Source organism: Dermacentor andersoni, chromosome 5 (genome assembly GCF_023375885.2).
Source record: "Dermacentor andersoni chromosome 5, qqDerAnde1_hic_scaffold, whole genome shotgun sequence".
Taxonomy (NCBI): Eukaryota; Metazoa; Arthropoda; class Arachnida; order Ixodida; family Ixodidae; genus Dermacentor; species Dermacentor andersoni.
Window position 1 is genome coordinate 130,989,577 of NC_092818.1, and position 26,144 is coordinate 131,015,720.

Here is a 26,144-nt window from a genome sequence, read left to right on the forward strand (position 1 = left end):
CACAATCAGCAGGCGAAAGGTCCCCCACGTGCGACAAGGACAGTTCAGGGCGCGGTTACGGGTCCCCGAGCTCACAAGGGTATGTGCCAATGAGCTCGGAACCTTTCTGCACTATCACCGGGATTGGCCCACGTGATGACTTGTTTTTTTTTTTTTTTGTCAACTTCTCAGACACATTTTACCCCATATCCTAGTCATAGACAGCTTCGCTGTAAAAAAAATGGCTGATGTTGTGGTCTAAGTTTTTACTCCCCAGGGGGCATAGGTGTATTTAACGTTGTATAACTTACTGTGCTATGCGAGTTTTTTTTTTTTCTGTTTCTCTTTTTGTGTGTACGCACCACTTGTGGACGAATGGTCACAGCGTTACGCTCTCGAGGGTACTGACAGTTTTAGAGACAGGCACAACCATTTTCATTGATTGATCGCATAAAAAACAAGCTAAAACGCACTATCGGCTTGACCCTTGTCCGCATCTGCGGACTTGCCCTTGCATGGTTTCAATTCAAACTGAAAAGAAAGCACATAGTGGCCGCAGCTGGCATTGACAAAAACATCCTCAGAATGTTTATTTATCTCGGGACCGAAGCTGCAGCAGTAACGTCTTTAGAAAGCGAGTAAAGAGTGGCAGAGAGCGGCAGTCGGGCTACAGTGAAGCAGTAAAAAGGAACCAATGAACGGATCTAGAGCAGAAGAGATGGATTATTAATGGTTAGCATCAATAATCAACTGAAAGTTTAAGGCTTCCTGATTGCCTGATTTCCTACTGAGAAAAAGTCGGCTGACAGATGAGATGAGATGCATCGTGTCCATACGAATACACGATCGACACATACATGCATGGACGCGCACGCCCACACGGAAGGCTGTTAAGAGTTTTGTCAGCACCTGTAACTCTTGAGAAGACTTCTTCCCCTGCATCACGCAGCCGGCAATTGCGCAAAGGACCACAGTGTCCCGCATTTCGCGGCGAGTCTGTAAGGGAGGCCCTGGAGGCCCTGCCAAGACATGAACTTGGTAGTTCGTGTAACACGTGAACTGGCCCTGGTGTATATGTTGCGTAGAAAATTTGTACGCTGACAAATTTGAGCGTGAAGCTAACCTCGCTCTCCACCCCACCCTCTGTGCGTGTTCTATGTGTTTGACGAAATCAGCCCCACCCACCTCTTTCTTAATAATGCCCGATTCGCCTTTTGGCTGCAAGCACACAGAGTATGTTTTATGTCCTTTGAGACATCACACATGGAGCCATATTAGCGAGCCGGTCCACTTGTGAAGCTCACTTTTACGGTATTAGGCGAGTTAACGTGTTAAGCGCAGACAAACAAGATGGTCACATTTTTTTTTCAGTCTATGTGGAGATGTTCGCGCCTCGTAGAAGCGCCGGCTACCCTTTTGCTCGTACACGCGTTTGAAAGAGGAACACCCTAATAAGAGCCAAGCCATAGTCATAAAAAAATACTTTTCTCATTCCTTTCTTTACCCCAGTCCCTTTCTTAATGAAGTTTTACTACTACTACTCATGAACGACTTTACGCAAGTAGTTCGCAAGTTATCAAACATAAGCCACAAGTTCACAATTAATGTTCACAAGCTAGAACAGAAGCCCAATGCTGTCCGCGGGATAAGAAATGAGGTAAATAATTAAGCAACACACAGAGACCACCACGATATGTCATTCACCACAATATATGCGCATACAATGAACACTAAACAAACAAGAACATATCTCTAGAATCGTAGGTTTTTATGTTACCACAAGTGTCACCAACTTCTGTGCACATGTCTGAATGAGTATAATTAAGAGTCATAAAAAGTCCAACATCTCCGAAATTATTTCAATATCTCCGATAATTTTTTTTGCAATTCTTGTTTCGTCAAGAAACTCAAAAAAAACATGTACTACCCGTATGTGTGATGTTTCTGTTCGCCACACACCCAAGAATGTCTCCACCGGCAGTGTTCTTCAATCAAGAATCTGTAGTTCTCTTGAAAGCTTTTGGTGGCAAGCTGAGTGTTTGATATAGTGTAAGATGAGTTGCTCTATATCTCCATCAAATTCTTTACAGGAACAAATGGGACTATTAGCTTTTTCTATCCTGTATAAGAAGCACATTGTGTATACATCTGAAGCCGTAATCTTTGTTTTACTGTTTATGTAGCACGTATGACCTTGAACGATATCCTGAACCTCATTAGTGGCCTATCCTGAATAATGTTGAACATTGAGTGCCATTATTATCCGGAGTCTTCCTCGTAATTCGAGTGGATATTTTATTCATAGCACTACGCGCATCTCTACAAATAACGAATGATTGCAGTCTCATCCTTCCTGTGTGCCCCGCGTGCGAAAGCATCTACATTATCATTGCCTGCAATTCTACGATGAGTTCGTACTCACTAGAGTACTATATGCTGTTCCTCTTTTGCAATGGTGCAATTTCTTTGTATCTCATATACCAAAGCACCATACGCTGTGCAAGCTGATTTTTTTTTCGGGAAAATAGTGATGCTTCAGAATCACTTTAATCACATGGTTGTCTTTGTGAGCATATACATTTCACTACAGAAAGAATCGCGTGAAGCTCTGCCGGGGTTGATGGAGCCCTGTGACACAATCTGCGTGCTGCTCTTTCCCTGGACGACGACGAAGTGTCTTTTGATACAGCGCTGTTCTTTCTAGCTCCGCCTTATTTCTGTGAAAACCTAAGTTCATCCGCTGGTCTTCGCTCCCTGCTCGGTCGTAATGGAAGTGGACGACCCCGCACGTCTGCCGGCGATGGCGGCGTCAGCGGCGGCCGCCTCCAGGAAGCGGATCGGTCAGCAGAGCGACACCGACAGCGAGGACACCCATGTCTACTCTCTCAGCAGTGAGGACACTTCCGATGACGACTTCCAGCTTGTGCAGAGCCGCAGAGCGAAGAGAAGGAACACCAGGACGTCCTCATCGTCAAGCACGCAAACAGTGAGACAGCCGCAGAGGCCGGACGCCAATACCATCATATTTGTGCCCCTGCTTCCCAACGTCAACATGAGGCTACTTAACAGGCAATCTGTGTCGATGTCACTGGAAGCCCTGGTGCCAAACGAAATATCGGACATTCGAATGAACACCCGAAAAAATCTTCTGGCGGTTGATGTCCAGCATGCGGCTGCTTTGACCACTCTACGCAGCGTAACGGACCTCGATGGCATTCAGGTGCGCTCTTACATCCCTCTGGGATCTGACGTAGTCACCGGTGTTATTTACGACGTAGACGTTGCTATCCTTAATAACGACTTGCCGATTCTTATCAAGCCAGCCAATGATGAGGTCATCGTTGATGTTAAGCGGCTAGGCAGTTCACGCTGCGTGAAAATAGCATTCAAGGGTAAATATATACCCTCGCATGTTAAGGTGGGACACTTCAGACATGCAGTGCGGCCTTTCATTGCGAAACCTCTTCAGTGCCGCAAATGCATGAAACTGGGACACGTGAGCAGCGTCTGCGAAAATCAGGCAGCATGCCCCCGCTGCGGAGAGCCCCACGCTGCAGATAAATGTGGCGCGACTGTAGTGAAGTGTTCCAACTGCGGAGGATCACATGAAGCTTCATCGAAGAAATGCCCACATATTAAGAAGGAAATGGCCATCTTGAAAGAGATGGCGAGAGATCATTCATCTCATCGCGAAGCCGCCGAAAAAATCAGGAAGCGACGTTCACGTCGCCGGCGCTCCTCAAGGAAGGCTCCTGAAGGAAGACGCATGCCACTTCCTACGACACCACCTCCTCCTCCTCCGCCCAGGCCAGACAATGTGGACAGGACCGCGAACAGCAAGTCCACTGAGAAGACCGCATCTTCCGAATCTTGGCCGGCTCTACCGAAACGACAACATTCACCAACAGACACACAGCAAGCTTTCGCTGGACAACCCCCGACGTCTACTGTCGGCGATTTGTGCGACCACGACAGGCAGGTGGCTGATATGCTGCAATCGCTAATTAATACAATGCGCATTATACTGAACAAGCTGCAAACACCAGCAGCTCGAAGCGCTCTGCAAATACTGGATGCACTAAATCCAGTGCTTGCTAGCATCGTTTAAGCATCATGGCTCGATCAACAGTCCCCTTCCGCACTGAACTTAAAAGTGCGTCGATTTTTCAATGGAATGCCAGGGGTCTAAGGACCCGTATATCAGACTTTCGCCAATTCATTTTCACACATCGCTTCCCCATACTGGTCATTTGCGAACCAAATACATCAACTCCACTCAGACTGTCCGGTTATGAATCTTTCGTCTCGTCCACATGCGGTGCGAGCACGAAAGTGATCATCTACATCCGCACGGACTTAACATATGTCGCTAATGCGATAGAGCCTCATGACGACAACCAATATGTCTGCGTAAATGTCCAAAAGAAGAATGTGTCATTTACACTAATTGGAGCCTACATATCCCCAGCGGGTCACTTTGACGGTGAACGACTAAAGAAAATATTACTAATGAACAATGGCCCCTGGGTTATCACAGGTGATTTCAACGCGCATCACCAGCTATGGGGAAGCACTAAAATTGACTCCAAAGGCAAGAGCCTTGCCTCCTTTGCTGCCGACCATGATTTGTGCTGCGTGAATGACGGCAGCCCTACATTTCTGCGAGGCACGACCTACAGTAGCTGCTTGGATTTAACTTTGGTGTCACAGCGCTTTGCCTCGAGCGTCCAATGGTTTACAGACATAGAAACACATGGAAGCGACCATATTCCAACATACATAAAGATTAGAGGAGTTGAGCAACGCTCCTCTACTGCCTTGCGTACAGTTGATTGGTCAAAATTTCAGAAGGATATGGATGACACATGTCGGGAAGGCCTCTCACACACTATCGAAGAAGCAATCGCAGAAGCATTGAAAACATCCATCTGCTCGCTTCCAAGGTCAACAAGGCGAACAGACTTGGACATGGAACTGGAGAGGCTGCGTGCAGCACGCCGACAAGCGGAGAGGAGGTATCGGCGCACGAAGTCCGTCTTGGATCTGAGGGCTTCACGACGCATACAAAAGAAAGTCCAGCGTCGCATGGATAAATTGGAAGATAAGAGATGGAAAGCATTCTGTCAGTCGCTTGATCCCCGCAAATCGCTCTCGCACATATGGAGAACGGTTAGGGGTCTTCGCTCATCTCCGCATCAAAGGAAGCCCTTCGCTGCTCTGGCCCTCTACCAACTCCGCTCGGAACTTCAAGTGGCTGAAGAGTTCTGTGCACGGGTTGCTGGGTCCGTGGCCATCATTACTGACGTAGCATTGAATGACATCCCTGAGGCACGTGTACCAGAAATGAACGTGCTATTTTCACTCGAAGAGCTCGATGCTGCGTTGGCGACCTGCCGGCGTTCTTCGTCACCAGGACCTGATGGCATCACGTATGCTGCCCTATGCCACCTTGGACATGACGCACGTGATGAGCTGCTCAACTACTACAATGAATCTTGGCAGAACGGCGCCGTTCCTAAACAATGGAAATCGAGCCGCTTGATCCCCATTCTGAAACCTGGAAAGTCTCCGCTTGAGATCTCATCATATCGTCCGATAGCGCTTTCGAGCTGCGTCGGCAAAGTGATGGAAAGAATGATTCTTGCTCGATTGGAATGGTACCTAGAACGATTCAACATCTATCCGGACGCCATGACAGGTTTTCGTCGAGGTCGCACGTCCATCGACAACGTCATCGACATCGTAACATGGGTCCAAAATCAAAAAAGCCTCAAGCGCCTATCTGCGGCACTTTTTCTGGATATAAAAGGAGCATACGACAACGTCGCCCACGAGGCCATACTAAACTCACTTGAGGCTGTTGGAGTTGGTGGCCGGATGTATCAATGGATTCGGGACTATTTGACTGAGAGGCATTTTTTCTTACAGACCGAAGACGGCCCAACTTCAGACCATTCCATCTGCCGTGGTGTGCCGCAGGGTGGAGTGTTGAGCCCTATTTTGTTCAACCTCGTCCTGGTAGGACTAGCGGATTACCTACCGCAGACAGTACATGTCTCAATATACGCCGACGACATTTGCATCTGGGCCTCTGCGGTGACTCGCCCTCAGCTAAGAGCCAGGCTTCAGCGGGCGGCAACCATGACGGCTTCTTATCTCCGAGAGCAAGGCCTCAGTGTGTCTACTGAAAAGTGCGCATTACTTGGTTTTACGCGGAAACAAATGTCATCGTATCCTGTTACGATCAATGGTCAAGCTGTACTCTATGTTAAGACGCATCGCTTTCTGGGCGTCATCATTGACCGCAACCTCTCGTGGAGCCCTCACTGCGTCTATCTGAAGAAGAAGCTAGTCGCCATTGCTCAGGTCTTCCGATTTCTATGCGGGAAAAACTGGGGTACACCAGTCCATTCTATGTTGCAGCTGTACAGGGCTTTGTTTCTCGGACTCCTTCGTTACAGCCTACCAGTATTGTCAAATGCATGCAAGACGAACTTTCGCGCCTTGGAGAGCATACAAGGTCAAGCCCTACGCACGTGTTTAGGGCTGCCTAGGTGCACCTCAACAGCAGCGACAATCGCCATCGCAGGAGACCATACAATCCAGACACATGTAGCTGTCGACTCTCTCAGAGCGCACATTCGCCATCTGTCAAGGATCCCCGACCATCATTTGGCCTCCCTACCAGCCGAGAGACCTCAAGCGACCTTTTCACGAGTTATTAGCGCTCATCATGAGCACATACCGGCATCATTTACACCGGCGGCGAAGCCTTCCTCTCCCCTGTGGTGCCTGCGACAGCCTCAAGTGAATTTTGCTATTCCTGGAATCACAAAAAAATCCAATCATCCATCGCCGGCTCTGAAGCAACTTACGCTCACATTACTGCACCAGACGTATCATGACCGCATACATATATATACCGATGGTTCCACCTCACCTACCAGCTCAACTGCCGCATTCGTCGTTCCAGCCAAGAACGTTACAGTTAAATTCAAATTGTCGCACACGACTACATCTACATCGGCAGAACTTGCAGCTCTCCATGCCGCTATGATGTACATCACCGAAGAGCCTACAGAGAAATGGGTCGTATTTTGTGACTCAAAGGCAGCCCTTCACAGCATCAAGTCCGCATTACGTCACAGAACCTACGAGCAAATGACATCTGAAATCAGGGAACTGCACCACCATGCTCTGGAAAGTGGACACCACATTATATTTCAGTGGATTCCAGCTCACTGTGGCATCGTCGGCAACAACCTAGCTGACAAGGCTGCCCGGTGTGCCCACGAAGATACCAAGACGCGTCCAACACCTTTGGCGAGGTCGGACGCTGCCAGAGAACTTCGCCAACTTGCGCGTAAGAAATCCCAAGATCTCTGGATTTCAAGTGGCCTAAATTGCAGATTACGTAAACTGGACCCCACGCTACGGCTACAACTGCCATCTAGCCTTCCCCGCGGCGAAGCAACCTTGTTGTGTCGCTTGTGGCTGGGAGTGGCGTTCACGAACGCATACTCCTACCGTATGGGAATGGCCGAGAGCCCGATGTGCGACTCCTGTGGGTGCGAGGAGACCATCGAGCACCTATTGTGTACCTGCCCTCGCTACGATGTCCAACGCCTCTCTCTGCGGGCAACTTTACGCAGACTGGACTCGAGATGTTTCACCGAGTCAAAGATACTCGGACCGTGGCCACACCCGTCACTGGCTCGAAAAGCGATTCGTGCACTAGTGCGGTACTTGAAGTGCACGGGCTTAACAGACCGTTTATAGTGTCCTTGCGTATGGTGTCGCTCCCACACGTACTCAGTGCTTCCTCTCTCCCTTTCTTCCTCTTTCTATTCCCCTTTCCCCCACCCCCAGTGTAGGGTAGCAAACCGGATGCTGTTCTGGTTGACCTCCCTGCCTTTCCTACCCTTGTTTTTCTCTCTCTCTCTCTCTGCTCTTTCCCCGCAAACTGAAATCAAGAGCGCTCCGCTCACCCACATATATATAACTTCATCTGTTTTTCCCATATGCCGTCCTGTAAAATTCCTTCCGAAAAGTACGCTTTGAACGTTTGTTTTCCCCTTGCAAGTGGAAGTATAACATTCTATGTCCATACCATTGTTCCTACCAGGCATTGAGAACCAGTGACAGTACGCATTCCCGGTTTGAAAGTTATACCGAAAACATCAAGTACCGTCTTGATTCCTTCTGCGCTCCTTTTTTGTCCGCTGAAGAAAACACGCCATCCGCAACTTAATTCGCTACTCGCTAATGAGCGTGAATACCCAGGAATCCATGTCGTTTGCGGAACGTGACAACTTAAAACATCATAGCTTAGAATGAACTTTCTAAGGGCATTTAAAGTAACTTCGCACCTTTTTTTAAACAGCGTGCAACTAAAGTTAGAACAATGAAGTAAACAAACAGAACGCCCAAATAAACACCGCTATGAAAAAAGAAAGTAACTGACGAAGGAACACCGCAAATATTACATCAGTGTCGCGTTTCAAGCGCACACGCAGCTTGACATTCCATCGGCCTCGTCAAAGATTAGCATAAAAGAGCTCGCGATTCTTTCAGGTGATACTATGATACTATAACAAAAATTTGCTTATTGATTCTTACTGTGGAGAATACGCAACAGCGCAGTTTACTGCAATCGTATAGCAAGCAAAACAATGTCGTGAATGAAATATAAAGGAGCCTTCTGGCTGGCATTGTTGTCGCTACCTGCAGAAGCGCGGTTGTCACTAACGGAGAGTCTTTCGAAAACAAGCGGCGCCTTAACGAGCGTGCTTTAAACGAGTAAAAAGAACAAAACGGGATTTAATTGTCGCTCACAGTGACTCATTAGTGGCCTTTGTGCCATTAAGTGGTATGACGCAGCCACCAGGCTAATCTGCTTCATTAGAGCGACTGGGGTCATTTATAGACAGGGTATCTTTTGTTTTGAAGAGGCCAATTCGGGTCTCTGGATCTGGAGTTCAGAACATTGTATCGTAGCTTGCGTCGTTGTTTCTGTTTGGAGAGCTTATGCCGATACCGGTGCCTAATTGAAGCCAGAAAAGAGCAAGCTTTTCTGGGGAACGTAAAAGGAGTTAATTAAACGCACTTCACTAAAAACAACCGAGCTTGATTTCTCACTGGTAGAAACACATGTCTAAAAAAAAAGAAAGAATAAAGAAAAGAAGAGGGAGCGCTATGACCAGTTACCGGAACGAATGTTATTTTTGTTTCTATTGCTATATTTGAGGCGTAACTGTGTGATTCATGAATGCCTTGTGTTAGGTATTGTTATTTGCTCGTTTCATTTGGCTCATTCATTCATAAATGCTTTGTGTTAGGTATTGTTATTTGCTCGTTTCATTTGGCTCTGCAACGGCGAGTTCGCATGTGAATATATATACACGCTGTACCGTTGCTACCCTGCATTGGCCAACTTGGCCTTGTCAAGCCACTTTTTCGGTTTTTAGCTAAGCGAACCTTCCGGCGTATTGTCTGGTAAATGAAATGTGATTCTGCATCTGAGTTGGATACAATAGTCGTAAGACAGGATCACTAACGCTTATAGGAAGGTTAAAAAGTTTGGTTAAAATTCTCAGATTTCATCATTTACGGCGCATTTATCGCCTACGAAATATAACTGAGTTAGTGAAGGCAGGAAATAACACACAGTTAACGTAACGAAAAATATGAACTATGACATAAATTAGAGTAAAATGAAGCAGAACAATGCGCAACGTTTGCTCAGGAAGAGCTTTTCTATTTTGGGCAAAATTTCGGCTCCACGTTCCTAAGGAATACTTCATCCTGTATATGCTGCCTAACGTAAGGCATTGAGGGCGGTTATTGCAAAGTAAGAAAACCGGTTTCTTGTTTGCAAGATACACGGCAAGACTGATATTGTACGCACCGTTATGCATCAACAGAAAATTTGAGATCAGAGGGTCCCCCCGCGCTTGTAACCCAAATGTCCAGGCTTCTTTCAAAAGCAGCTGCCAGTGGAGCAGAATGATTTCAAACGACCTCATTGAAGTGGGCGGCCATGCGAGCACATAGACATGCAGAGAAGCGGAGCTGTAATTTCGCGAAACGACTTAAAGAACAAAGTTCGCAAAAAAATTGGCATTCAGCGCTGCACTGTCCTGCCTTATTAAAAATCTCTGAACCCCAGGAGAAACCGCTTCGCTGCCCCGATTAAAGCGATACCAAATAAGTTAGAACATCGCGGCAGAAAGCTCCCCACCCCCCCTTTATTTTTTAGTCGCAGTTTAAGTTTCAGCCTATTCACTCAAGTATTTTATAACTTATTTTTTTTTTTAAGAAATTTCACCAGTCCCACCTTTTCCAATCTAGGTTCGCTTTGCGGCCCTCAATATTCGCGAGGCAATCAACCTTGCATGCTGTCAGCGTTACCGCACCGCCGATCGACGCGATTGGCCCGTGTCGTCCCTTTAACGTCACCATCAACCACGGCGAAAGCAGGCGAGATGAGTAATAAAAAGAGAAAACAAAATAAAAAATACAAACGAAAAAAGGAAGGAAAATGTGGCGTCACCCCTCTTCACCGCGAAAACATTTCCCCGTCAGTGACTGGCTCTTGCTTCTCTCGTTTCGTTCCTGTCTGATCTCGGCCACGTGTTTGCGTCGGCACCATCGACGTGTTCTTTCCTCTGCAACGCGCAAGCAGTCATACTTCTTTCCACACCCACTGCCACCCCCACCGCCCTTTTCTACCCCGTTTTCTTTATTGCTCATCGTTTTTTGTGTGTGTGTGTGTGTGAAACACTGCCAGAAGATACGCTTCGGAAAGTCCTCATTCTGCTGGCCGTGTCGAACGAGCACCCATCATCGATTGAGGCCCTTTTCTGGCTAACGCCTCAATCGTTCCCGACACGACCCCCAGAAAGTGACAAACAAATCACAAGAGATAAAAAACAAAACAAAAGAAAGCAAACAGTAAGCGAAGAGCGAGAGCGCGAATCTGTACCCGGAACACGAAGCGCAGGAAACGCCTGTACGCTACGGCGACGCGAAAAAGAAACAAGCAAATAAATTAATCAAAGAATTGAAAACGAGAAAAAGGCGCTCGAGCGCGCAAGAAAAGGAGGTGATTTTCAAGCAAAGCGGTGTATGATATCAAGAAAGGAGGAGACAGAAGGAAGGGAGTCGCGTAGGGCGATGAAAAGGCTGGAGCGAACATTAGGTAGCCGGCTACGTAAAAAAAAATTATTACAAAGAAAGAAATACTGCATTATAGCCGCTCTAACATTTTTTCCCCCACCAGCTCTTTTCAACGCCTCTGCGTCTCCCCCCCTCCCCTCTCCCTTTTTTTGTGTGCTTTTGTTTGATTTACTTTTGCTTTCGGTTTCGGAGACATGTGGCCCGGGCGTTATAAAACGTCCGTCGCCCCCGGGTACCGCAGCTCCGGCGCTTCATCTTACGTCGAGTGCTTCCAAGCCTTCCCCAAACCAGCGTGCTCATTTTCCTTTCTTTCCCTTCCGCGCGACTGTCAGCGCTTCCCCGCTTTCCTTTCCTCTCATTTTCTTGTCTCTTTTTCCCTTCCGGTACCCGTTTCGCTGCCAACGCCTCCGCCCCGTGTCTGCGCCGTTCGTTAGCACTTCGCCCCCTACGGCGAGCCAGCGAGCGGGCGGGCGGGCGCTAGCGCCACAAAGTGTGGCGTTTGCGCGGGCCGCGCTGTAGCTCCCGGAAAGGTGCGGCTGCCTCTTGCGAGCGCTTCTAATTGCGCAAGCAGACGCCGCGGGGGATAAGTGGACCACAACGGGCGCCTATCTGTCAAAAACATCGCCCCCCCCCTCCCACCGCCCCCCACCCCGGTCCTCTCCTCTCTCTGCTTCGGCGACAACGCAGACCTTGCCGCTAACCAGTCACGTTGAGGCTCCCGACTAAGTGCGGTCTTGACCTGCTTGCGCTCCGCGTGCTCTGCCGGCGAGCATCGCTGCGGCTCATTGCTGGTCGTTTGCATGGGGTAATGAGGGGCGCGTGCGTCCACGCGTTGTTGTCCCGCTTCTTATTTCGCGCAGACCGCAGCGAGAGCTCGTGGGCGTGCGCTCGGTTTAGCAAACTTAGCCGCCGTGTATTCGCATTGTTAGTCGGGAGCGTGGCGGAGACAACGCCGTCGCTCAGTTTGGGCTGTGAGCAGCAGGTGGAATAGACAGGTTAATGGAAAGCCCGAGCGAAAGGGCATGACGGCGCAACGTCCTAGCCGTCCTAGCCTTTATGCGTGACGTTGTTGTACTGGCAGCGAAATCGCGCCTTTGTTGCTCCGCGTCGTGTTTGGTGGCACTTTCCGAGTTGTTCAAGCCACAATGCCCGGCTCGAGTTCAAACCCACTTTGGACAGCAGATAGGACAACAGAAGGTGGTTTAAATGCTGTAGGTGAAATAATGGCCATACGTTGGTTCACGCAAATCGTTTTGTTTCAGCTTGATTATGGGTAATGTATCCCGTTTTTTTTTTTAGGGTTTGGGCTTGTGAATTGGGATGTTTCCAGCGATTCCCACAACACTTAGCACATGACCGGGGTAGTTGGAGAAGTATGGGAGAGGCCTTTGCCCTGCACTGGCGCAGTCATGCAGGCTGATGATGATGATGATGATGACGACGACGACGACGACGACGACGACGATTATTATTATTATTATTATTATTATTATTATTATTATTATTATTATTATTATTATTAGCCTCCTCGCCCGACTTCCCGGGTGCTGCTGCTGCTGCTGTTGTGGTCAAACCCGCACGCTCCGCTGGGTTTCTTGCAATACCTACAGATGGCTCTCGCCTCCGCGCATCTCGGCCGGCGCCGCCGCGGCAGCATTTCACTGTTCGTGCGCATGGTACGTGCTGTGCTTGCTTTCCCACGCGACAAAAATGCAGATGCTGGGCTGTGGAGGTCTAATGCTGGGCTGTGATAGTGCAAACGTTACAATCGTCCATAGCTTAAAGAAAGCGCTTGCAGCTGGCGTCTCTGCCGGTAGCCGTGGTGGTGAAGCATGCTGCGCTGCTGCGTCCGCATGTCAAACGTCCGAGCGCTCCTTTTCAGCATCCCAACGCACAAGAGCAGTCCCCTTGCTGACACTAGTCGTTATTGAGGAAATGTTCTTCTTCACACTTCTGCCACGATGCGATGTGCCATGCGAGGCAATGATAATTATCAATCCTCTCAGCGATTACGAACAATAACGCACAACAACGCGTCAAGCGAACACGTCACCCTGGGTGTTCTGCGGACTACGCAGACAAACAGCAGTGGTGCACACAAGGTAATGTTTGACATCAACTCACCGCTCTCGCGTTGGACTAAACGTTGAAGAAATTACACATTCTCCACCAACATCACCGATAATCATCGTCAATCAAAGCAAACAGCATACAAAGCTTTGCTCACAACGATTCCCACAGTGCGCGGAATCCACATTTTCTTTTTCTTTTTTAAGATTTAGTCTATCTTCATCTGCATCCATCGCAGGAGTTTAGTCGAGCTGTTTGCCTTGCGGAGCGACAGAGAAATTCTGAGGAGTGCGATTTAATAAATAACAATAGACAGTGAAAATTTATAGTCTCCATAAGTTATAACAGTTGGCTTTTTCCGAACGGAAATACACTATAGGTGGGGCCCTGCAGATCTTCCTAAAACACTCGCAATGCCTCACTAATATTTGGCGCAACACCCTGCTTTGGTTGTTCAACGCAATAAAAGGTACAGCGAAGGAAAAGAAATTCAGTAGTGTTTATCTTGCGTAAAATCGCATCACTAACCATGTCATCACGAGGCAGGCGCATTTACCAGCTTAACTATGAGCTTGTCAGTGTCGACATGGAGGTTTCGAGAAAAACGACGCTTTTTGGTGGCCGTCAATTTGGGCAAGGTCTTGCATGAGCATAACTTCATCGTACGCCAGGTATTGACAAAGGCGGTCCTCATGGGGACAAAAAGAAAAAAAAATGCTAGTAACTGAAAGTGCCAGCAGATGTAAGAAAAGCGCGACGAAAGCGATAAATTGCTTCGTAAGAGGGAGGAATAAGACTACGACGATAACGATCAGAAGCTTAAGAAGAAGAAGGAGATGAACGCTTTTCTTTTGGGGGGTCAATCTCTCAGCCGGGTACGCGCTGTTTCTTTTGAAAAGAAGAATGAGTAGGATGCCCATTATAACTGGCATCTAGTTATTTAGGCGCACCAGTGGTTTCGACATTAACTTCGAAAAGCCCCGGATGAGTTGCTTGGTTGGCTTATAAGTCGGTTGTCATGTGTAATAAAGCTACTGGCTCCTACATCAAAATCGGATTCGTTTACATGGCGAAGCTGGATGACTGTGTTGGATTCGACCCAGACCATGATTATATGAACACGCGAGGGCGCTAATGTATCCCCAGAAGCGCTCCATGCTTGCGGAATGAGTTTGACAGAATATCTCCCATAAAACGGCCATCTTGCACTGACGAAAGGAGCTTTGAACATACTCCTATGTTGATGAGAAGCGGAAAAGAACATACTCCTATGTTGATGAGGCATAGAAGTATGCTCTTTTCCGCTTCCTTCTAAATTTCATAAGGTGCTACCAGCCCCTAATTGTTCGAAGGAAGCAGTTCGTTGCGTTTGCAATGAAGCAATCAGAAGCCATCTAATTTTCCCCTGCTCCATTCGAGCGCACAGTTGGAGGCGTATAGTTCCTCGTGAATAATATATATATATATATATATATATGTGCAGATATGTAGATATATATATTGGCATGTGGCATCGTCCACATGTACCTAAACCAGTATAATAATGCTAAGGAGAAAATAAGGGCTTAAAACAGAAGGAAAAAAAAATTCAGCTGCTTTTTAACCGACGCGTTCCGCATCCCTCGAGCTCCATTGGTACGTGTATCGTCGGATTCCCCGTTTGGAAACATTTCGCCCGAAACTTAAATCTTACGCGAACTGACCAAAGCCTACGAATTCGCTTCCAGTAACGTTCGTGTCCTCTATCTCAGCGAGCGCCGAGTAGGGCTCTTTTAATGTTGCCAGCCAAAGTCTGCTGATCCCTACGCTAATCCCTTCACTGCTGCTCGAGGCCATTCCCTGCTACCGTGTGGGCTCGAATACTAACGAAAATCCCTATATGCCCCCGAGGATTCGTACGCCGCGCAGCATCTTCGGCGCGACTGCCTGGCGAGTTTTAAACCGACTCAACCCAGCGAATATGGCAATCAGTGGTGCTCTCGTTGATGACTAGCCCGAAGTCGAGCCAGGGCAAGCGGAGAGAGACCGAAATCTCAGGAATAAAGAAATAAGGAAAACGGCAAAAGTGCCGTGGAAACACTGCGGATAGCTATAGCTCGTACAGGATGCGATAAGGATGTACACGGGACGAACAGAGTGGTACGCGTATGTAAACCCTCGTGTCTAGTCTCGCGATCGATGCGGGAGGTCCTTTATTATCCCGCGGGAGCCTTCCAAAGCCCGCGACATCGCTTCGTTCCTGGGCTCTCAACGACCGTCTTATGTAGCGGTAGGCCACTGGCTTTTTTCCGCGTTCTTCCCATCAGGCTCGTTTGGTGTGTTGAAATGAAAAAGACAAAATAAAACGGATTAGAAGGATGCGCGACGCAGGGGGCAGATCCTGGGAGCGGTGATGCGGCAAACTTGGGATCCGCAGTTAGCCCGGCTGGTTTAATCTCGCGTGGTAGGGACTGAGATAATTGCGACTGCTGGCCGCGCACAGTAAATTTTGATTAGAAGGGAACGAAATAAAAAAAAAAAAAAGAGTCTGAGCTGCGTAGACAAGACGAATCGTAGAGAGTACGCCCGACGTTTAACCTCCCTTTTTTGGTTTTTATCTTTCTGTAAAGCTGCAGGTCGGCTTTTAAATGGAAGGAGTCCGCATTTCGCCGACAGAACTGGGCGGCGAAAACTATTTCTTCTGGAAATTTCTTCCGCGCTGCGAGTTTGTTTAATGAACTCCAGTAACAGGAAGAGCGACGCTTCGCACACGAAGCTTATTGAGTGACTCGCTGCAAGTCGGATTCTCCCTTTGTGTCGTACAGTGGCCTACATTTTGGAAAGCACAAGCCAGCAAAACTCATTCAGCAAGTGGTTCGCTTGATTATGCGCTGGATGTGAATCTCTCAGAACAGCCAAGAGTAAGAAATTAAGTCTGCTCTTGTGGGAGAGTGAGTGAAGCTGATGCAGGTGGAGATACCTGGCGGGTAAGGACACGCTTTCACAATAGAGGCAAGCGAGCAGTACAATACGAATATTTGCAAAGGATAGCAGTGCGTGTACGAATTACCTTTCAACTTAAAAGGAAGGAGAACAATAATTTTTCATTAGTTGCTCACATATACACTGCTGTCCTTTCCTGAAAGTATGTTGGCATGTGACAAAAACAAAAAAGGGCACTCAAACGACCAAACATTCTCTCATAAATGATATACGCAATTCGAGTTATGCGTGGACTCGCTTCCTGCGTCCATGAGAGTAACGTGTCGTTGTCATTTTTGCTTTCTTTAATGCAGTTACATGCTTCAGTGCCTGCTAGAAGGAACCCTCCCAATGAGTCAATGCGTAGGTTAATTCGCGTAATTAACAGCCCCCCGAAACTAAGCAGTACCCCCCCCCCTTCTTTTTATAAACAAAAATAAAAAAAATTCATGATCCATTCCACTCTGTGAAGGTAAATAATCAGCAAAGCTGATCCGATCGGCTTTGAGCTTCGGAAGATGCGCCGGTACATGCGCGTAGACATAACCGTTCGTTGTCGAGAAACGTGGAACCACACCCATTAGCAGAGCCTCTGTACACGCCTTGTACTGAACCGAGGCACGTTACACTTTATCAGTGCCCCCTTACAAGTGCCGCGGACTCGAAACTCCGCAACGTTCTCGCCCGAAAAGCACTGCATCAGCGCGCCCACCGCCTTCTGCCGTCGCTCTTCCGGCCGTAGGCCATTGATTTCCGAGAGGTCGTTATCGAACCATAGGCGATCCCATAATCGGCAGCTTGATCCGAAGTTGCGATCGAGGAAGCCTCGTTGGAACCTTGCGTAGGCGCCGTCGAATACCGGCACCGTGCCCTCGTGGCGTCGACGCCTCCTTGCGGCATTTTCGGCATCGCGACATGCGTCGTCGGCTTTTGCGCGTCGCTTACGTACCGCCACATCGCGGGCACGCTCTTCTTCTCGGGCCGCTGGATTGGCGCGACGTAGATGGTATCTCTCCTGAAGCTTCTCTCGCTGTCGCTCTTCGTAGATACGCTGCTCTTCAGGCGTGCGGATCACGCGTGGCCTTCCCATAGCGACGGTGAAGCGAAAGGCTACCGAAAATTAACCTTGGTCGCCTTATCAGGCGCATACTACGTCGTTGTACATTCACAGAGATACACCTGCAAAGGAGCGCCGTTTTAGACGCAGGCGACCGTTAAACCGAGCTCCGACGGGAGCGGGTGATGTGCGTTTGCTTTGTTGTTTTCGCTCTCCCTTCCGCTTTTTAGGCGAGAATATTTAGGGGAGAGACTTTTCCACGCGGACGTCATAAAATCCCGAATCCATAGAAAGCTTCGCTGTAAAAATTTTGTGTGCAATGCCCTTGCGTTATCTATAACGCACGTAATGCCCTCGAAAAAAGAAAAAACGACAAGAACGGGCAATGTTATATTAAGACTCCTAATTTATAAAATTTCCATTGAGTTAACAATCTCAATTTGGCCCCCAATCGCTCGTAAAAGCCGGCTTAGAATAAGAAAATAAAAGGAAAAGTTGTGGCTATGTAGGTCACATTAGATAAGGATTATCTAGCGAAATCGGTTACATGAAAACAACACACCGCATAGGTGTAGGATTCTTGCTCAGCTTCTTCCAGGCTAGGCTGTGCAGTACTATATATATAAATACAACTGCTTTGTTAATTTCCCCTCGAATTAGCATGCGTGCATGCTTTGTACAACGCTGTGTATGGTTGCGTAAGAGAAATGAGTGCCAGAGAAAGACTGTGAGCTAGAAAGAGGAAGCTGTCCGAGCAGCTTGGACAGCGACTACCTTGCTAAAACAATGCGTTATTGTCTGCGTAAGTGGAAGAGTCGGCTTCAGGATAGTGCGACTGGCAGATCATTAATATACGTGATGAATGGGGAGGATCCCAGTACCCCATCCTGTTCATGCCGCGTCTGTCTTTTTGTGCATGTCGGTGTCGGTAATTACCGAATCCGGAAATGCGCACCCTTTGGCACCCAACGAGGCATCCAATATGACTCCATATGTTGGCGCGTGCATTCCATGACATTGAGCTCTTTTATCATGAAGGGATGAATGTAATATGTTTTAAAATTAGTTGGCCTCCAATGCATCTGCGCAAGTGTAAGCATAATATGAAAATAAAGAGGACTTTTGCTCTGATCGACCACAATAAACTTAATTTCTCCGCTGTCTCTGCCAGAAACCGCCAATAGAAATTTCAAAGGAAACCTCGGGCACTCTGCTTCTTCCTTAATGTCTGGTGCATGCTGAATTTTCAAGAAAAGTCATTTTTCTCTCAGCTGCATTTGGAGTCAGCATTCTCTTTCCTCGTTGGCACACTGTTTGTCAAGAGTAGACCAACCAGTGCCAATTCGACTTGGTTTCCCGCTTTCCGCACAAAAGTGCTCTTTTGGATACGTTGTTTGCTCGTGCTTATTTGTTCAAATGAAAATGAGTCGCCTGCATCTGCGCAGTGGCTGCAACTGAAAAGCCAATACCATTTCCTGAATTCGTAAATAAATATTTCAAGAACGCATCCCTTGAGGCTAGGGTTTTGGGATGGACTGGTGAGGGCTGCTGGACTGACGAACAGTAACTGACCCAGCAGTCCGTGCATTTCGCACGTGCCGGAACGCAGTGCGTCCGTAAGTGCACTCGCATGAAGGTGCATTCCGTTGACCTTTGCGTTTGAGCATGCGTGATTTCGGCGCGCATACGTATGAATAAGCCAGTACGCGCTTCCATCATGTACACTTAGCCGGGCGAGCGCCCCGCAGCCAGTGCCGCTAAGGAAATATGACTGGCGATGGTGCAGAGTCCACATCACGGACGTCGGAGCAAGTTCGAGGGGAAAAAGGCGCGCAGAAGAGAACGCGCTGCCGCGTTATTACGGTTCCCTCAGGTATGCGGTCGCTCCACGCGTTGGGGGGAAGTGGAGAGGGGGCAGACTTGCGCCGGCGGGCGGAGGCCGATAACGCTGGCCTACCCGTGGATTCACCTCCGCGGGTATGCCCGTTTAGCCGCTTCCGTAGATAGATGAGCGAAGCGACGGCGCGGCGTTGCGCACCATCCCCGAGGAGTGCGGCGCGTGGAGCGGCGACCCTGAAGCAGCGTCGCCGGCCTCCATTATTGATCAGCGGAAGCCATGCGCATACGGAGAGAAACGGTACCCTCTGCCTCTTTTTTTTTGTCTCGTTCCGCTCTCCCTCGTTCCTCCCTCGCTTCAAACCTTGCTGACGACCTCGAACGGTCGATATCCTCTGGCGGGCGCTCTCCTTCCCCATATTGCCTCCTTTCTCGCAAGGCCCAATCCCCATTTCCTCGAATTTTCTTCGTCCCCTCCTCTTTCCACATTTTATTCTCCTCCTCTAGAATGCTGCTCCTTGGGCTCCGTTTGTTCTGTGCGTGGCTGCAGAAAATGCCGTAAGATCCTCTCCCCCCCCCCCTTCCCCCACTTGTGCCTTGGTCGATCCAATCAGGCGAGTGAAGGCATGCAAGCATAGCATTAATTCCGGCCGCCTTCCTTTCAAGAGCTCGACTTCGGACCGTCTGCTCCTTCTATCGCGATGGAACAGGCACGTGGGAGAAGCGACTCGGAAGCTACAGCGCGGTGTTTCAAAGAGCCGCCGCTGTTGTCTCGTTTCCGCAAACACTCGATCGGCGGACGTGTGCCAACAAAACGGCGGCGCTAGTAGAACGAAGTCACACTCATTCAGGCAGGCATAAAAACCGTTTTTCCGCAGTTCCTTCGCTAACATCTTCCGGCCTGGGGAAACGATCGGACGATGCAAATAGCTGCGTTCACTTGCACGAGCCAGTGCCTTTAGCACAGCGGTGTAACGACATCGACATGGAGATCAGAGTAGAAAAATCTGCTCTCACTACACGTCTAAACATTTCAGCGGTATGGAAGGAACGTCGTGAAAGGTTTGGCAGCGGGATGGAACTTCGTCATATTTGCTTTAGATCTAGACGCATTTGCTGCTCCTATAGGTGATAGCCTGTGTACGGCGTATCAAAGACTGCGCTTAATTCTCTGTCGATAGCCGCGTGGCAACCAGAGGGTAAAGCTTTACAGGCAACCTTCGCCCTCCATGGAAATCACTGTGGGGTCGCTTCGTTTCTGTACCCGTGAGAAAATATATAGGCATAGACTCCAGCCCCGATACAGCTTCGAGCTGTCCTCTAGATTCTTTTGCTATGGTGCCTTTTCTTCCCGCGTGACAAGTCTACGTTTTTGTACTCCTTGCTCTTGACGGCCAATATTTGCTTCGGCCGCAGTCTATTCTCCTTCTCCAACTGCACCACTTAGAACAGGGACAAACAAAATGACACCGTGCGGGTGCTGTTCTCAGTAACACCCGTGACTCTGTTCTCTTTAAGGCCTTTGTCTTTCGCGCCATTCACAAATATACGGACAACTCTCGTGGTTTTTTATCTGAACACACTGTCAAGTCATATGTCTGCACAGGACCACTCAAACAAAGTGTGATGAACACAAACACAAGAAGAGCAAATAAGTATCTCTGCACACACCACCCAAACATCCTGATACACCGAATAACAACGGTGATATCTATATTCACCCTGCATCTCAGTTTGTTTTGTAACCATGACAGGCACGTACCCAAGAGAGAGAGGGGGGGGGGGGGGGGCTGGCCACCCCCTAGAAATTAAGCGGCATAACTGCTCCCTTCACCCGTCCCCCGCACACGCCACCACTCCTCACACACATTCTAAAGCGCCACCAAATCAATCTTGAGACTAGACAGCTATTCGGTGGTTAACATTTTTCTGCCTTTTATCTGCTTTTGGATGGCGGTAGTTATCGGCATCTCCTGTGGTGTGAAGGCCAGTTTTCTCATTGATTAGGTGCCCGCACTAGTAACTCGGAATGCATTCAGTTGTCACCATCTGTTGCAACGGTCACGCGCATCACTGTTGCTTCGTTAGTTCAACCTTCTTTGTTTAGACTGATCGAGGGACCAGGAAAGGAATTCAGTCCGTAGTGAGCTGGTCTGTAGGCAGCCGGAGAAAACGCCAGTTGTGTTTAACTTTTCCTTTTGCTTCATTATTTCCTCGAATGACGGCTCGCCGCGACGCTGGCCGATCCTCGGAACCATATACCCGTGATATGGGTTAGATAAGGTGGAAAATAAAATCATGCAAAATAGCGCCCATCATCATACCCTGCATTCACCGGTAAACGCATAAACATTGTGAATGTCACCCGTTACCTCGTCTGGTATTTCCCTAATTGTACAGTACTTTTCTTGCAAAATTGGCAACTGGAAACAAAAGTAGCAAGGAGTTGATAAATTAAGCGATCTACAAGGGACAGAGCCGATGCAACAGCCAAACAGGAAAGAAAAGCGAAAACAACAAATTTAATCGTAGTTCGTGAAAATATTTATGAATAAAGACCTCTTTACTTAGAAAGGAAGCAGTGAAAACGCTGCAGGAAGTGAGGAATGATTCCATGTGTTTTGAGTGACGCTTCTAGAGTTACCAGTCGAGCCGCCTGATGTAGCCACTTCTCTGATGTGCTTATGTGGGTGTTTATATAACCTTCCGAGGTGGGCGCAGTACGTCTAGAAACGCAGCGTCCAGCGCTCTACGTGGTTGTATGGGACTGCCAGTCACGCATCGTTTCACAACTTCCCAAATAACAATACGAGCCGGGCTTGGCATGTAACTTGCTAAAGCAGTAAACGAGGGATTCAAATGAACTATGGTCGTTTCGCAAATATATCTTTATCCATAATTTTTCCAGAGCTAATTCAAAATATGCTACTAGAAATCTTTACTTTACACTTTCTCTTGGTCACTTTTTCTTGGCAGTGTTCTTCCTGTGCTTCTTTCTTGCGTAAGTCTATTTGATGTGGTTCCTTTATCGTCAAGTAAAAGAGAGGTGTATCTCACAGGCGTACCTGTGAGATACATCTTACGTCATTTCTTTTTTGCGGGTTTGCGCGTCTTTATGGTGAACTGTTGGCATTGTTCACATTTATACTAGTAAACGTACCCCCCCCCCCTCATTTGCATAGAAAAGTTACCTTGGGATGGATCCCACCCGAAAAAAAGTCTGGGTACGCGCCTGGACCATGATAGTAGTAATGAGTGAAGTCGTTATGGCTCAGTGCCTGTTATGAGTTCTCGTCATCATGAGGATAAAACTTTCGAACTTGTCAATTGAACTTGGAATGGCGTTCAGCGTGTCATTGGTCAGTTCACAGCAAAGCTAGGCGAACTGCTCTGGTAGCCTTAGTGGAGCATTCAAATTTGAAGCTTCGGTTCAGAGTTTAACACAAATATATCGACAGAGCACGCCTAACCTGTCGTCGAAGTGAGTTGAATTGCAAGCTTCCATGTGCAACTCCGGCTTCTATCACAACTATTGCATGACACAGTCATCACGTGTTAGTTGCTCCAACGTGCATGTCGCTCCATCCTTTCATCATAGTGTTACTTTGCTATGCTGCTAACAGTAGAATTGTACGTTGCTTATCAGCTAGCACCCAAGAACGAAGGCAACGGCTTTCCCAAAAGTAATTTACCATATTATGCCCATGTGCAAAAGAGGCACAGGTGCAAACAGAACTGCATTAACTATATTAGAGACCTTGTCAAAAAGCGAAATCGCGCAATAAATTATTTTATTTGTTTAACTCGCATAGGACAACTGTTTGCACTTCCTATCAAACTGTGCAGTTGTTCAACCAGGCATATTTCTTGCACATACAATAAAAGCATTTGCTTCATCTTGGACGACAAGGAGAAACATTGCCAACAAACAAGGACGTGAAGAATGGCGGAAGTAAAAAAATAAACAAAGAAAAAGAAAACAAAGAGGGAGGAAATAACAATACAGATGGTACTGCGCACCGTACTTTTGAAGCATGAAATGAAATCGAAAAGCGAGAAGAACGGAAGATCGCAAGGCAGTGGTTCTCTGTAGAGTTCGGCAAGTTCTTGCTGTTACTGTTGTTTGCATGGCTACTGCTTACTTTTCCCGTGCCTTTCTTCAGTTTTTAATTCGGCCAGACACGCACCTTTTATACAGGCGCGCATTGTCTGGCTTTCTATAGCTGTGCGGAAAGGCACGTCAATGTGTCAGTGATTGCTGCAGATGGGCGTAGCACTCCAATTTATGGAAACACCCGTCGCAACGTCGCCGTATTGACGCGGTCTCAACGAACGCCCAGAAAACGATGGAAAGACGTGGCTTTAAGTACCCTATTGCTGACGCAGCACACAAGAGCGTGTTCACAGATTTTTTTTTCGTTGCTGAGAACACGTCGCTAGACATACAGGAACGCTTGTAGTTCGCCTCTACCTGGACGACCATGTACAGAAAACCGCCTTTACCAAGGCACCGTAGGAAGGTTCTCAATGAATGAACAACCAAAACTCAAAAATATTCAGTAAGAATTTTGGAGCTTGAATGATGAGATCCCGGAAGGCCAAAACTGAGACAGAGAGAGACAGAAAAAGAAAAGGAAGCTTGCCTCTATTTCCTTTTATTGAATGCGTGTCTGACAACCAAAGAAATTCTGGAATGCCTTCGGATTTTACAAATGAAGCCACCCGTCGAATCGCAAGCAATTCGCCTACGGTACAATGACGACACTTGAACGGGGACAGCCGCACCAAACTGGTGAGCACTCCAGCACGTGCCGCGCACAGAAGTTGTCTAGTTGCTTGCAAGCTCGTTTAAAAATTCCTATGCTCTTGTGACTTTATTTTCGTCTTCGTGATGGGGAATGTGCAAGTCTCTCAGGGGAGCTTACGGCTTTTGAGCGATGCGGTTTGCTTGAGCTCTCCCGACTGGAGCGGCGTTCGTTGCCCACGCTATTTGCGAAGCCAGCTCCTGCTAGAGACGACTTAAACCGTGACACGCGAAGCACGCGAAATACCTGTTACGACGGCCAAGCGTGTTTGTCAGCGGTCCCCCGCATTTCGATGGGGGCGAAATGCGAAAACACCCGTGTACGTAGATTCAGGTGCACGGTAAAGAACCACAGGTGGTCGAAATTTCCGGAGTCCTCCACTACGGCGTGCCTCATAATCAGAAAGTGGTTTTGGCACGTAAAACCCCATAATTTAATTTTTTTTGTCAGTGGTCCCTAGCTTAGCGAGGTAGATTGTCCCTAGCTTAGTGACGTAGATTGTCCCTAGCTTAGCGAGGTAGATTTGGCTGAGAGATCAGGTGGGGAGGTGGGTTGAATGTTTTTCCTTCAGCTTCATTTCAATTATATATGGCCTAAGGCACTATGACTGATAAAAAATTGCGCGAAGAATTGTCGATTACCATGGGAAAACGGAGAAGTAAAATGACAAATGATTTACTGCCCCACATGATCGTGGAAGTGAATAAAAAATAAAATAGAATTTGGGTGTGTTTTTACTGTCATCACTTTGAGGCTGGGTTGCACGAAACAGACAAAGCAACAACAACGACGACGACTACGACGACGAAATATTCGCACAGCACATAATGTTTTCTTTGCAATGTTTCGAGAAGGCCATGGTCTAAGAATGCACTAGAGATAGCGCCGCACTCCATATTGTTCTAAACTCGACGCACAGTTCTCGCCTCTGCTGGACATAAAGCGGACATTTAACATCACATGTGAGCTAACCTCATCTAGTTCACCACAAGCACACGATTATTAGTCAGTGACCACCGAAGTGGTCAGTGAAGGACGCACTTAGCCGAAGTCGGTGAAACAATGTTTTTTTACACAAGATGTCCGAAAGCGAGGGTATTTCTTCTCTGTTATTATGCATTAATTTGGTCGCTATCAATAGTATGACGACGACAGCGTCACAAACGGTACTGAACGGAAGGAGAGACAGACGGAGCGAACGCAGCTTCTACTTCATATTTCTAGCAGTAAAAGGAGGCTGCCATATTCTGACCGCCTAACAACCATTATTCGTGCCGTGTAAAAGGCTCAAACTATTGAAACCTAAATGGGAGGTAAGTAAAAGAAACAAACTGCATTGTAAACGTACAGCTCTGAATGTTAGTAGGTGTGCGTTTTGTGAACCCTTTTTATTCTGTCGGCAACACGGTTGTCGTGCTGGTGAACCGTTAAATGTTTAAAATGCAGGATCGGACCCTGTGACTGCAGCATGTGTATACGCGCTTTGTGGGATACGTGACATACGTTACTGCCTTTGTCAGCGACTGCCGAGGCAGCAAGGATTTAATAAAATCGATTACCGCGATTTGCATACCCCGTGTTTAGTTGTCCCATTGGGATTTGTCTTCCCTGCGGCCTGGAACGGAGACGTGACGTTCACGTATTTTGAGTGCAGCTTTGTGGAAAGCCGGATGCACGATGCTTTAAATGTTTTCGCGTTTCGAGCTTCAATCAAAAACAGATGCTTGCTGCACTCAAATGCAGACTGATATTCCATGACCCGAGGTCCTGCGTGTGTTTCTTCTTGTGCGAAGTGCGGAAGCAATTTAGAAAGCCTTGTTGTACAGAGCCACAGGCACCATCAAAGCTGCACCAGTCTTCTGGATTCACATCGTACAACGAGGACGTGTGCCTGCAGTATCGGTGAAGTTACCGTGAAGTTTTCAAAGAAGTCTCGCAAGAATATCGCAAAGACAGGAGACCTGTTCAGCGAGTGCATTGAATTATCTTAATAAAGTGTCATGAAGCAAAGGCGTTCCTACGATTCATGGCTATTGCACGCGACAAAACAAAGAAGCCTAGCGTGACGCATGAGCATTCCCGCAAACACAAATGGGCATGAAAATTAAGCAACCCCATTCTAATATTATGAGCTCCCTTGTAACAGCGACCATTTAAGGCCTTCACGCATCTGCCACATAGTGGCGCATAAAGGAAGGGCCCAAAAAATAACTATACAGAAGGCGCACTGAAAAGGGTCTCCTTTGTTTAATGCTGCG

At 47.8% G+C, this 26,144-nt stretch overlaps 1 protein-coding gene across 1 annotated transcript in view; it reads right to left on the minus strand.

The window, feature by feature from the left end:
• The window catches only part of jus (EB domain-containing julius seizure protein), a 203,676-nt gene that overhangs the window by 62,981 nt on the left and 114,551 nt on the right, over positions 1 to 26,144 (minus strand). The window lies entirely within an intron of this gene.